General features: G+C 39.0%; 1 protein-coding gene across 7 annotated transcripts in view; it reads right to left on the reverse strand.

The window, feature by feature from the left end:
* Nucleotides 1-14,284, reverse strand: part of fam49al (family with sequence similarity 49 member A, like) — a 76,196-nt gene that overhangs the window by 21,406 nt on the left and 40,506 nt on the right. For 4 of the 7 annotated variants that reach the window (XM_073858091.1, XM_073858093.1, XM_073858088.1 and 1 more), the window contains exon 2: nucleotides 4,666-4,759. The gene's annotated coding sequence lies outside the window, so the exon portion shown is untranslated. Of the gene's footprint in view, nucleotides 1-2,761; nucleotides 2,975-4,665; nucleotides 4,760-14,284 lie in introns of those variants that run through there. The other 3 variants (XM_073858090.1, XM_073858089.1, XM_073858094.1) reach the window with 2 other exon arrangements.

Below are 14,284 nucleotides of genomic sequence, written 5' to 3' on the forward strand. Positions count from 1 at the left end.
GCTACTTCTTCTGTGGCACAAGTGGCGTTTCTACACGAGAGCGCCCCCTAGCTTTTGGATGTGGCGGCATTTCACCGTAATTCATTCAAATTCATTCATTGAGAAAACGCGCATTTGCAAGATTAATCAGCACAGCCCTACTTTATACCCAAACCCAACGTGCATAAATAATTTTTTTTAAAAGAAAGACCTGACCCGAGACGAACCCGAGAAATTTAGACCCGAATCCGACACTATCCAGTGGCATTTTTTTTACCCAATTAGACTCGAATGTAAACAGCACCGACCGACGTGTGTGCAGTCTGCAGCCCCGCACGCAGCAGTCAGACAGAAACCCCGCTGGTCTCGCAACCAATTTGGCGAGCTGCTCCATTTGTTTTACTTTGTTATCTGAAAACTAAACCTAGGTAATCGGTAAAATGTACATTTAAAGGCAGAGTAGGCAGGTTTAAGTCTAAAAAAAGTCTAAAACACTTTTTTCCAAATTTGTTTAAACTGTCTTTATATACCAATACACAAGCAAAATGCAAGTACTCCGAAAAAGAGAGTATAAAAATCGAGTGTCTGCAGACCTCTCACGACTGTTTTAAACACAACTCATTATTTCCATTCACTCCACCCCCTCCCTTCTGGGTTTCTTATAAAGCCACGCCCCCAAAACACATGAACGCGCGACGCCGACCGGCTCTGCTGGGAGAAGCATTTACCTCAGACGAGCAGAGAGGAATGAGAGCGGTGCATGTAATAACATCAAGTCAATCACATGTAATAAAACACCTATCTTTATTACTATGAATATATTTATAAGACAAAGCTAAAAACAGGTTGCATTGATATACGTTTTTTATTACCATCAGTTACACTGTAATAAAGGTGAATTTCGTGGAAGATTCATAACATATACAGTGTTTTGCATGTAAGAGTTTCTGTGATGAAAGCATTGTTGACTCTGATGAGGACTACACTCCAGAGACAAAACAGCTACCGCATCGTCGACTCGAGGAAAAGCCACACGATATTTACTCTCGTTTGATTTTTTCGTTTATTCCTTTGTTTGCCTTGTTTGCCTTCGCTGACTGCATCTGCAGGTACTGTGAGTTCTGAATGCACTTTCTCTGCCTTACTTTTGCTCTTCCTAGAGTGACTCGTGCACGTTCAAATCAGTCGGGTGTGCGCATGTGTGGGCAGATCCTGTAGCAACGGGTGGTAGCCATGGTCGCGAGAGACAGTGATAGTCGCGCAAGCCAATCATTTGTTTCGTCCCGAATGGAAGTGGTGAGCTGTGTTTGAAACAGTCATAAGAGGTCTACAGATACTCGATTTTTCTACTCTCTTTTTCAGAGTACTTACATTTTACTTATGTATTGGTATATAAAGACAGTTTAAACAAATTTGTAACAAAGTTTGCTGCCTATCTTGCCTTTAAAATTGATTGACATGTCTGTCTCAACGAACATTAACCTACCGCCAGCCACACAATGTCGCAAGTGCTCTTGGCAAACAGAGGAGGGTTATGAAAAGGACATTGACGCACACACGCAAGAGAGTTCGGTTTTCGGATCCGTTCGGCAAAAACGCATTCATTTTAAATTACACGAGACCCGATGCCGCTAATATTATACCCAACCCGTGTCCAAGGCACACGTGAAACCTTTAGACCCGAACCCGATCGGGTCTCAGGTCGGAGCTCGGGTTTCGGATCTAAGTGGACCCTTGAGGACCTCTAGTTTAAGCTGTTCTGGGTCAGTGTGTCTACCTTGAATTGTTTAGTGTAAATGCAGATGTCAGATACGAGTCACTTTTAAAAGATGATGTAAGCGGGTCGTCAAAAGAATCGGATACAGGCAACAAATCGGAATTGGGCATCAAGATTTGCAGTGTAAATCCAGCCTAAATGACAGCAAAATTATCATTTTTAGGCAAACTATCCCTTTAACCCCATGTAAAACAGTGTCCTGATCAGGCATGAAGTTTCTACCAACAAGTCATTTTTCGGTTATACTGAAAGTGAAAATGCTGCGCAATCATAGCTAACTGAAAACATCTGATGTTTAATATACAGTTATCTGCAGCAGGATATTGGACCAATGATATCATTAGCAGGCGTTCTCTAACATGCCAGAAACACAAACCAATGTACCAGGACACATTGTGGCGGTCATACCAGCAACTGAGTATTTTGCAATAAGCTTGAGATCAATAGTGTAAGGCTAATGGCACAGACAGTAACAGCAAACACAATGGTATCAAGGATACTGGAAGGGTTTATCATGACAACATCTCATGCCACAAAAATGTAAGGACATTTCGAGAAAATAGGAAGCAGATCTGTCATTTCTGTTACTCGTTCATTTTTCTAACGCACAGTGCAAAGATGGCTCCTCTCCGCCTGTTTATCACTTAAGATGCAGTATAACCCCCTTCTCCTGTCTCCTGGCAACCATCAGTAAAATCCTGTTTCCATGGCTGGACCACATTGCCTCTCTCTACCTCTCTCTCGCTCTCTATATCTGATACTTTCATCATCTACTGTACCAGACATTCAGTCTCAGATGGTTTTGTATATAACGGTCTATTAGAAATCTAATCATACAATTTGACTCCTATCTGTCTATCTATCTTCCTATTTACACTTTAAACATGCTGGATTGTTTAACCTATTGTATGGACAAACGCAACAACTGGGTTTCTATGCATCTGCATCTATCTATCTATCATCTACCAATATTTGCACAAAGCTCAATCGTCTCCCATTACTCACCAGCCAACAATGGTTACTTTCCTTCTTCCAACCTCTCTCACCGCCCTAGTCTTCTTATTTCTTGACTTTTACGTCAGTATACGTAATATATATCTCTCGTATATTTGTCCTGTGAGTCTGTCTCAATGCGACTCGTGCCGTAAAGCCCCACAGGAACTGTGTCAGCCTCGCCAGCGATCCTCTCTGCAGCTCTGCGTTCAACATCTCTCTTTCACACTTCTCTATTCTTACTGCTATTTAAAGGGACGGCTTATATTAATTCAGCCTGGTGAGACCATTTCTCTGAGGTGCCACTGTGAGTTTGTTTGTGTGGTTTTGGTGTGGGGTGACAAGGTTAGAAAAAGGATGGCTTATACTGGTGCGGTGGTTTACCCGCGCCTTAAACACTGAAGATGCAGTTTCCTGTGTTAAGAGACATCTGCTCAATATAAAATAGCGTGCACATTAGTTTATGCTTTACAGTGAAAGAAACGTAATCTCTTGTTACTATTATGTTAATTTTTTCCCCTTTAGAAAGCTTTCTGATTGAAGTTGCACTTCGACTCAACTAAGAAAATCGAATGAAGATATTTTGCTACGCTGTGAACACACAGCCTCAGTGTGCTTGAAAACAGAAACTCTGTTGATAGTTATAAGGAAGTGACCCTCGTTGGGCCGTCTAAAAATGAGCCACCGCCTCAATCTGAAACACAAGGTCAGGCGAAAACTTGTGCTTATGCAGCAATCTCAGACCGTCCCTCTTTGGTCTGCTTGGAGCCGTCTAGACCCGTGCATATTTACACTGTCAAACAAAATGGTCCCTAGCTGTCACTGGGGTGGTACTCTTTACAGGTCATTGAAAGTGCTTGAATCTATTTTATGCAATTTTATTCCCTGTGTAGTGTAGGATAATATCATGAAATGTCTAGCCTTTTAAGCACAGGTGCTAAACTGTTCGCTTTAAATGCCTATATCTTCTGTATGCGAGTGTTTGACACATGATAACATCTCGGGTTACGTATGTAACTGTTGTTCCCTGAGAAGGGAACGAGACGCGGCGTCTCCCTTGCCATACCTCCTGCATCCCTGTAACGCCGTCTTTGGCAATATTTCAGATAGTGATATACTTCCTGGCTCCCACGTCACCCTGTCTTTGTCGTTAAGCCTCACCATTGGTTAAATTTGATATACACATTCAGACGCACTTACCCCTGGAGGCGTCCCCAAAGTGTCACCGCAGTGACCCAGCGCGAGTTCCCTCGAAAGGGAACTGTAACAATGTATCTTAAAAGGTAACACGATGTAACCTTGCTCTCACTTGAAATGTGTCCCCACATTTAGTCCTTGAATTTGAGAATATTGGACCTGGAAAGTCCTAGAAAGGTCCTTGAATTCGACAAAATCCAATGCATCTCCTGGGCTACATACTACATTCTTCTGTAGGAAAACCTACGCGTTCAATGTACGCCGTCGCCAGGTTTCGAATAACCAGCGGTGCGCATACAGTGTTCTGATGACTACAATTGTGGCACGCACACTGTAGGCGGACCCTCGCTTACACATAAAAAATGGACTATACTTCGGCCTTCGTGGTACATATTAGGACCTTTTAATGGGTACTGTCCAAGTGACAGCTAGAGACCATTTTTTCTGACAGTGTATGACAATGTATACTTAAATAACCTATTATGTTTTATTATTGCAGATTAAGAAGTGTGTGGAAGATGCTATAAACAGGCATTGCTGAAAATCATGAAAATAATGTCTATAAATGCCTCCACATGGCATCTGTTCGTACAGCATGAGCTATTTATGATGTTGTCACACATCAAAGTGTTCCAGTGATGGATCGAGTTGAATGTTTGTCCTTTTACTGTATATATATTTCACACTTGATGCCATATGGTAGTCGTAAAGGTTTCTACCTTTGCTTGCGTTTTCCTCACGTAGCAATTCACTGCATCAAACGAGAGAGCCTGTATGTTTCTCCTGTAGTATCACAGCATCGGTCTTCACTGTCTGAAAGAAAGCAGAGGAAATATAAAGATAGTTAGAATAAGTGAGAGAAAAGCTTGATACAAAATAGCGAACAAGAGACATGGGGTGAAATAAAAAAAAACAAAAAGGAAAAACATGACATGTATGACCTCTTACTGCCTGCACTCTAAAAATGCTGGGTTATTTTCAATCCAGCGTTGGGTCAAAAAGAGAAGTTAACCCAGAAATTTTCGATTTGACCCAACAGTGGGTTAAACTAGCCAGCATAGGTTAACTTACAACCCAGAACATGTTTGGGTCATACTTTACCCCAAAAGCGATGTTTATCCGTGCTGAACGCCTCGCATTTTGGCCCCCTCTCGCGCCATGTTTTTGCAGAAGCGCTCTGAGCGGAAAAGCGACCGACGCCATTCACGTTTTTTCCATTGTCCAATCGAATGAGGGGAAACTGAATGTGGTGACCGAAGTTGCTTGGAACAACCGGAGACTGCACTCACTCCCAAACCCTACTCACACAGCACTTTGGTCCTAGAAAATTTCCATAAAACTGTCAGAGAGGCTTCTGTGTGAACACAAACACGTCCCGTAAATATTTTGGGATCGCTCCCGTAAAGAGGACTTTTGCCGTAACATACATGGAAAGCATTCTGTGTGAACAAGAGGCTGAAACAACGCCGCCCGTAAGGGGGCGTGTAGGGATGAGGACGTGTGTGTCTTCTCAACAACAAGTTATGGTTCAGCTCTTTGACACAAGGGGGCCCTATTTTAACAATCTAAGCGCAGGGTCTAAAGTGCACGACGAACAGTCTAAAAGGGTATGTCCGGATCAACTTTTGCTAATTTAACGACGGGAAAAATGGTTTGTGCGCCTAGCACACAGTCTAAAAGAGTTGTTCGTATTCTAGTAATGAGTGTGTTTTGGGTAGTTAATTTATATAACAAGCAAAATAAACAACACAGAGATTACCAAAACATTTGTTATTTTTGACGAGGTATTTGTTCAAGAGTAAAAAAAATGAGGTAAAGTTCGGACCAGATGCGTGTCGCGTCACTGCATGTGCGTCTGATGAAACCGTCTATATACGGTACTGTTTGTGTAAGACACACAAAATCCAATAGACGCTTAAACATTAACATCTAAAGAGGTATTGTAAGATAGCTTTCTTGATGGGTCACAATCTTAATTTCCTAAATGGCATGGCCACCAATCTATCACTGCATCCAACAAACGCACTACAAACTGGAGTACAACACTTCAGATAAGGAGCCAGGTTAGCTCAATGCATTATGCGGCAATGTCCCTCGTAAATCTAAAGGGAGCATGTGTGCACCCTCAAGGCTTTTGGTTATGACTGATTTCAACCAGCTACTTCATATCTATTGTATGGACAGAGCCATTTACACATTAACAGTTTTCAATATGGAAACTAAATCCGGTCATCTGTATCTCATTTTTCATATACAGTATATTATTTCATATTGTGTGTTTGGTTGTAGCTCATGTGCAGTTGACATCGATGCAGCGTTTGGGGAAGTCAGACATAACGGTTAAGAAAAGAGACATTCAGAATCACCTGGGACCAAACAAATGTATTTGAGATCTAGTGCATAGATCAAACCACGCCACAGAAGAACAAGTGCGTTTAAATGTCACAGTGTCATGATTTGTACCACGTTGGTCTGACTGATGCTCACGTCACGGTGCACAAAGCAAGGTCAAGCATATCGTTCTGAACTCTGACCTTTGCCAGTGACATCCTAATAATGTTGCAGTAGGTCAAAAGGACTTTATTTAAAGGACATGCATTATAATAATGATCTCTCTGGTTTGCAGAACAGATTCAGTTTTGTAAATGGATCTTAAAGTTGTTTTAGCAAAGATATGCTAATGCTTTGGACAATGATCTATCTTTATTCCACTTAGCGGGACACCAACCCCATCCATTTTCTGAGATAGTTTTTTGCACTTTTCTGTAGAAAATGGGGCATTCGTATGGCGTTTTAGCCCATTAATTGATCCATTTACACTTATGGAGCTCTTCAGCTTTGTGAGGTAGGCCATTAATACACAGAGAAAATCTTAATAACATGGGAAGTGTATCTGTTCACAGTTTACTGGTTGATTCAACCCATGGTTGGGTAAAATATGGACAACCCAACGATTGGTATAAATGAACCTAGTAAATGTCTTTATTTGACCAAACCATGGGTTAAAACAACCCAGTGTAAGCTTTTACTACAACTCAGACAAGTGTAAAGTCTTCAACTACTAGGTTACACATTATTAAACTTGAGTCGCCCTTTGAGTTGGGTTCCATATTTTATTAATGATTTATATGGTTACTGTAAATACCTTATGCTATGGTGGCACACATCATTCCATATGCTTTTGTCAAAAACATCCTCTTAATATAATTAAAATGCAGAGAGTGCACAAAATTGATGCTTTTAATACTGATGCTGTTTCAAGAGCATTATTCTGTATCTGCAATAAAAAACTTGTTACCAAATGGTTCCTTTGTTTCTAAACAGAAAAGCTCATATTAACAATATGAACAGAATACAGAAAGACAAAAGCAACCACAGACAGCACTCGTTAACTGCAGTTCATTCATAACAGTGTAGTATTACAGCATTGAAGTATTTTACTTCCCTAAATAAAAACCATTTGATAAAAGGTTTTTGTGGTGTTCAATATGAAATGTAACTAGAAAAGCTATCTTATAATTGATAATGTTTTATATTTGTGGTGAAACAGTTAATACTGCATTTGGTCGACATTATGCAAAACATTCTGCCAACTAAATTATTATTATCATTTAAGATTTAACATATTAACATTACTTTTATTGAACACATTATTTTTTATTACATGTTAAACCAAAAAGTGTCACAAAGTCATGACTTACTGATGCCTTTTCTATGTACATGCTAGGGGTGGGTAAAAATATCGATTCATCAATGCATTGCAACTATTTGTTTCTCAATTCAATATCGATTCATCAAATCCTATGAATCGATTCATAGGATTTGATGAATCGATATTGAATTGAGAAACAAATAGTTGCAATGCATTGATGAATCGATATTTTTACCCAGCCCTAGCATGTAGAAAAATTGTTTTTAACCATAAACCACGCAAACACATTGTATTATACCTAATACACAAAATAACTTGTTTTTAGCAATGAAATAGGTGCTCTTTAAAAAGGGACAAACCCGGTGGGTTAAATTAACCCAGAAATTATTTTAATTTTTATGCTGTGCTGAAAAAACCCATGGTTGGGTAAAATCTGGACTTTCTCTAGGTTAATTTAAACTCAGTCGTTGGGTTTGTGGATATTTTATCCAATCATAGGTGTAATTTGCGCGAGGGGGGGATATGTCCCCACCACTTTATGCCAAAGTTGATTGTGTCCCGATCGCTTGGAATTTTTTTTTAAATGAATTCTTGTGGAAGGTGTGTATTATAATAGGGTCCATTAACGTCTAAAACGGTTGTTCTTGTTATGCTGTTGCTATTATATTGCATAACAAAAATCAATTTGATGCAAAACTCATCTCAAAATATTTAAAGCACCCTACGTTATTTGGTAATATACATGATCTAAGTAATAAATATATATGCATATATATGCAAATATGCACACTTTATAAATCTCGCTTGTGCATTGTATATCAGGGGTTTCCAAACGTTTTCAACCTGACAGCCAGGCAATTATAAGACCCACCAATTTTTTTAAATAGAAATTAGGGGAGGACACAAACACATTCGTTCCCTTTCAGTAGTTTTTTTAATTTTTCTTGTCATGAATGAATAGGTTTAACTGAATAATATTAAAATACCTTATGGTAGGGCTGCACGATTATGGACAAAATCATAATTGTTTATCGTATTCCCCATAATTGCCATCATTAACGTTGATTACATTTTTACAACTGCCTGCTATATTCTTTGTATAAACAAACTGCTTCTGAAATAATTGATTACTAGCTGAGTTTCCAACAAAACGTGAAGCGATTCTTTTAAAAAAAAAAAAGCAAATTAGGTGTGTTTCTATCAAGTTGTTAAAGTGAATGACGATGTTATTGGTAACCTAGTAACCAACAGCAAATAAAACAAGGCACACTTGGAAAATGGAGACACGACTGCATTTAGTTACAATTGGGCAAATTATTAATTAACTAGCAGTGTAGCTTGTAATTGCCAAACTGAAAGCTGTGCACAGAAGAAGGAATGCAGAATTTTTGATACAGGCACCAACAGCAAGGGCATTAAGATGACATCAAGCCCCATATATGGCAAAGACAACATCAGCTGATACAGCTAGACAATCAATCACAAGGGTTTTATGTTTGCTACATCCGAATTTATTTGGCAAATGCATTTCCATCTCCCATTATTTGCATTAATAAACTCTTTTTTGCATAAGTCAAAAACCACCTCAAGCGAGCGTATTTGGCATTTCCATCACTCGTTTTTGATGTTGTATAGCAGGGGATCTCAAAGTTTACATTCAAAGGTCCAAATCTGAATTCTCATCATTTTCATAGGTCCAGAAAATTGTTATTACAAAAAATGTCAAGCATGGTAATAACTTTATGTAAATCACTTGTTTATATAACAAATCAACACAAATAGTTTGGGAGAAACATAACAAGTGTATTTTGCATTTAAAGTAAAAACATTTTTTAAACATAAACACAAAAAATATGCCAAAAGTAACCAGGTGCAAAATACAGAGCAACATAATTAGAGAAATGGCAAAGTTTGTTTTCCATCAGATGCATAAACCATGGCAAAAAAGTGTGGTTGGTTGACGGAGACACTGACCAAAATTAGGGGTGCACCTATAAATTGGCTGATGATGCTTGCTATGCTTCTCAATGAATTACGGTGAAATGCCGTTACATCCAAAAGCCAGGGGGCGCTCTCGTTCAGAAACTCAATATGCGCTGCAGACGAAGAACCAGACACACGCAGCTCCAGGAAATGTCTTAATGATATATTTATATTGCTGTTCTTCAAACCTTTTCAGGTATTTTCATGATAATAAAGAATATGTATAATGATTATGTTTGACGAGTGTTTCTTTTTCAAATGCATGTTTTAAACGACTCAAACCAACAGTGATTTCAGATCGATAAGGACTTACTGATCAAAAGCCGTATACATGAAGTAGCTGTGCATAATATCTGGGTGTGATGGCTACAGCGTCACACAGGACATTTTTAAATATCTCGTTTTATTTTCGGACCAGGAATACTCTTAAATCTAAAAAGATAAAAACTAAACGAATGGTTTACAAGTTTAATATGAATTTGTAAAGTAGCAAATGCACACATTTAATCATTCACATAGAAATTAATGCACTTGTAATATGAAGTGGACGCGGGTCCGGATCAAGTTCCTGTCGGGTCCGGATTCGGACCGGAGTCCGGACTTTGAGAACCCCTGTTGTATAGTCTCAACACTCTTAAAATGTGTTTCACGATGCCATAGAAAAACCTTTTTTATCTAACTGGTTCTTTAAGGGACCAAAATAGGTTCTTCTATGGCATCGCTGTGAAAGCACAATGAACGCATTCTTTATTCACACTGTAAATGCGCCGGTTGCCCGTACATAAAGCCACGCTTCATACATGCTATAAACGCAGTGCTTGCGCATCCAGTGTCCAAGCACAATAAACACATGATTTAAGTCTGGAAAAAAATGCTTTTAAGTGTAATGCACTGCAACAGCCAAGTGACCTTTCCCAAATGATTCCCCTATGATGACACAGTTTGGGAATTGATAGTATGTATGAGAGCTGGAGCCATAAATCGCAGCGGAGTAGCCAACGGATGGACCTAAAGGACATCTCCCTACCAACTTTAATGAACATTTGCAATGAATTATTACATAAATACCTTTTTAAAGTATTGTTTTTCATTGTTTTGACCATTGGGGTCAGTCTTTGTCCCCACCACTTTTTTTGTTATATTTTATTGTTATATTTTATTTGTGAGTTTTTAGAAGAGGATAGGAAAGTACGGGGAGGAGAGAGGGGTATTGGATCAGCAAATGACCACAAGCCGAGAATTGAATTTGGGTCGCCGAAAGTGCGAAAGCACCACATGTCGGTACACAGCCCACTACACCATCAGCTCTGACACTCCCCACCACTTTTTAAAGCAAAGTTACGCCATTGGTTTAAACAACCCAGCACTTTTTTCAGTAGCGCCTCACTGCAGATTGCGACATCCAGGGGGCGGGGTTGGATTCAGATCCAATGGGAAGATCTCTTCCCACTGCATTTTAATTAGTCGACAGTTTTACAAGACACGTCATACACGTGTTGTTGCGTTACCATTTCGGCATTGAGACGTAACTAAATTAAGTTATTCTTTTGATGGAAAAACAAACTTTACTTATGACTACAATACAAGTAGTAATGTTTTGGAGTAAAACATTCCGGGTACTACGAGTAATCTTACCACGCACAGTCTAATACCTATGAATGTTTACAGTATAAATATGCATAATTATTAACATATATGTCATGTTATTTATAAATTAATAAATTGAATGTTTATTTGCTTACAGACATTAGGAAACAGGTTTGCCTCGCAGAAGGTTTACTTTTCTTACAAATTTGTGTTTTTATATTTACTCGTATAGGAATAGCCGTGTAATAAGTGGGATAAGGTACAGCCTACCGGGTCACAAAAAAATCCTTTCAGTGATATCACCCTGTCGGGGAACGTGTCCTACATCCCCTTACACCTAACTGTGATCATTACTTACTAAATTATGAATCTTTCTCGACTTTACTATTAATCAAACGTACACTTAAATTGATAAGAGCAAACGCTTGCAACCACAGGTTCCAACTAATTGCAGGCTGCAACAATGCAAATATACTGGTTCATATGGCGGAGCAAAGTATTTAAAGTGAGAGGAGTTGGATCTAGATCAAGTGAACTAGAACAAATAGTATAAAACCTGCTTCTGTTTAATAATCAGATGCTTGTGGTGTTATTCTTGTAAACTTGTGTTGAGAAAGTGTCTTTAGCACGAGCTGGAGATTTTTTTCACTTCCTGTGTATGAGATGTCCACATTGCTAATGAGCATCAATATAACAGCCACGGTGCAGAGACAGCATTAGCCTAGCATAGCAGGTCTTTAAAGAGAAATCGGTATTGACGGTGAGCTCGCTTCTGGGCTTGATGGGAAGTGACAGCACGGGTGCCGAATGAACCGAATAAATGGAAATGTGATGCTACAGCTGACGAGGATGGTGGCGGTCGGTCACAGACGACAATATTGAAGAACCGCAAAACATGCTAATGGAGGAACTGGGAAGAGGAAGAGAACTAGGGAGGGATAGAGGGAAGGGAACCCCTCCCCCACCATCCCTCCATCAACCGAGCAGGAAGAATATAGCTGAGAGCGGAGAATTGCACAGTGTCTAAAAAATTTGCATTGTGTGCCTTTGCTCAAGGGCTAACAGGAGACAAAAATCTTGATCGCTGAGATTCCCACATCGTTTTTTTTTTGTCCTTTGATGGCTTGAATTTAATTAAACAGCAAAATGAAGCTTTGGGTTTGGGAAATTTTTGATGAATTGCATTTTTAGAGGCTGATTAGGAAAGCATTATGCTCAACAATGACCGACATCAAACAGCTGGGATTAGACAAATGGATTTCACTGTTTTGCTCAATTCTCCACTTAATAAAAATACAACTCCAATATCCCCATCCATAATGACCAAATTGTACCCTTCGGACTGCTTAATCTCTTGTTTTTAAAAATCAGAGCATCCCCATGAGAGCAGCTATTATAGTTTTAAGCAGCTGTTTTGTCGGCACAAACTGGAAAGCATCATTAGGGATGACCCATGCACCCTAACAGACAGGCATGTGCTATGCATGCAATCTTACATTCATGAATTTAGCAGACACTTTTATCCAAAAGGACTTACTGAGCTTTTAAGGGTATACATTTTCAGCATGTGTGTTGCGATTTGAACCCACAACCTTTGCTTAACGCAATGCAAAACAAAGAAGGTTCTTCGTTTATCAGACAGATGAACAAAAGACCCTTTAAAGTCACTGCCATTGGTTCAGTTGAGACATTTTGGCAACTCGTCACAAAACCAGCAATGCACTGAGGTCTTTCTGACCATATCACCCATTTCACTGTCTTATGCTTGCTTACTCCCCTGTGTGGATCACACCTGCTCGGGGTCATAGATCAAAACCAGGCTCTAAATATAGCTTGAACCCTTGCCATCTCATTAATAAACTCTTATAATACATATTTGACTGATGGCTTAGTTTAGTACCCTTATGAAAAGACTAGTTAAAGACCAACATGAAGTTATGCTGCTGATCTTGCTCAGCGGTTCACCAGGTGGCAGATCTGGTCAACCAATGAGTTATACTATCTGGTGAGGATAAAAAACCAGCAAAACAAAACACATATTTTTGACCATGTGGTTACGTTGACTAAAGGTCAATTGTTGCTTCTGACTACTCATGAAAGAAGTTACTCGTACGTCTTCCCCTTTTTCCCTGGTCTGACGTGTGAGAAACACATTGACAGACAGATAGCATGAGATGAGAAACTTTACTCCGGAAATCAGCACCACCATCAGTTCCCCTGTGGCACTGAAAGCCCTTCAGCCAAACAAACATCTCAATCTTGTCTTAATCCTACTGCAGATTCTAATTAGAAATAATGATAATACTCTTCATATGAGCTGTACTATAAAACATGCAGATTAGTGACACATAACACTTGAAGCTATTTGTCATTGTTTCACCTTGCAGTATTCAAAATCAGTACGTACACTGCAAAAAATGATTTTCAAGAAGTATTTTTGTCTTGTTTTCAGTAAAAATATCTAAAAATCTTGAACAATTTTCTCAAACACAATTAATTCAAGAAAGATTCTAGGAAAATTTGCTTACCCCATTGGCAGATTGTTTTGCTTGTTTTATGCACAAAATCACTTGAATTTGATATTTTTGGTCTAAAAACTAGACTTATTTTCATAGGTCATTTTGCTCATCAAGAAAAAGCATCTTAACTCTTTTGCCGCCATTGACGAGATATCTCGTCAATTAAGAGAAAACGCTTGCAATGACGAGATTTTCCGTCTTTTCGCAATACCGCTATTATCCACCGCAACTTATACAACCCGGAAATAGTGCCTCACGTGAAAGAGAAAGAACTCCGTGTATGTTTTAAAGATCGCTCTGCATCTGATCTTTATCAAAAGTCCTTCACAAAAATGGAATTATCTCTGCTTTTTGCTCAAAATTGGGTGTTTTTGAAGAAACCTACCCATGTTTGAGAGGTGATTACAAGAGAACTAATGAAGGTAGGATGAAACGTTTTTTTTTTGTTGTTTGAAAGCAGAGGATCTGTTCTTTCATCTGATATATTTGTTTGTTTATATATTTAAAGAAGAACATTTTCTGGAAGGCATTAAACTTTTGTGAAAATCATGAAAAATGCTGGCGCTGGCTGGCAACTTTTTTTAAAAACGATGGCAG

This window comes from Misgurnus anguillicaudatus, chromosome 20 (genome assembly GCF_027580225.2).
Source record: "Misgurnus anguillicaudatus chromosome 20, ASM2758022v2, whole genome shotgun sequence".
Taxonomy (NCBI): domain Eukaryota; kingdom Metazoa; phylum Chordata; class Actinopteri; order Cypriniformes; family Cobitidae; genus Misgurnus; species Misgurnus anguillicaudatus.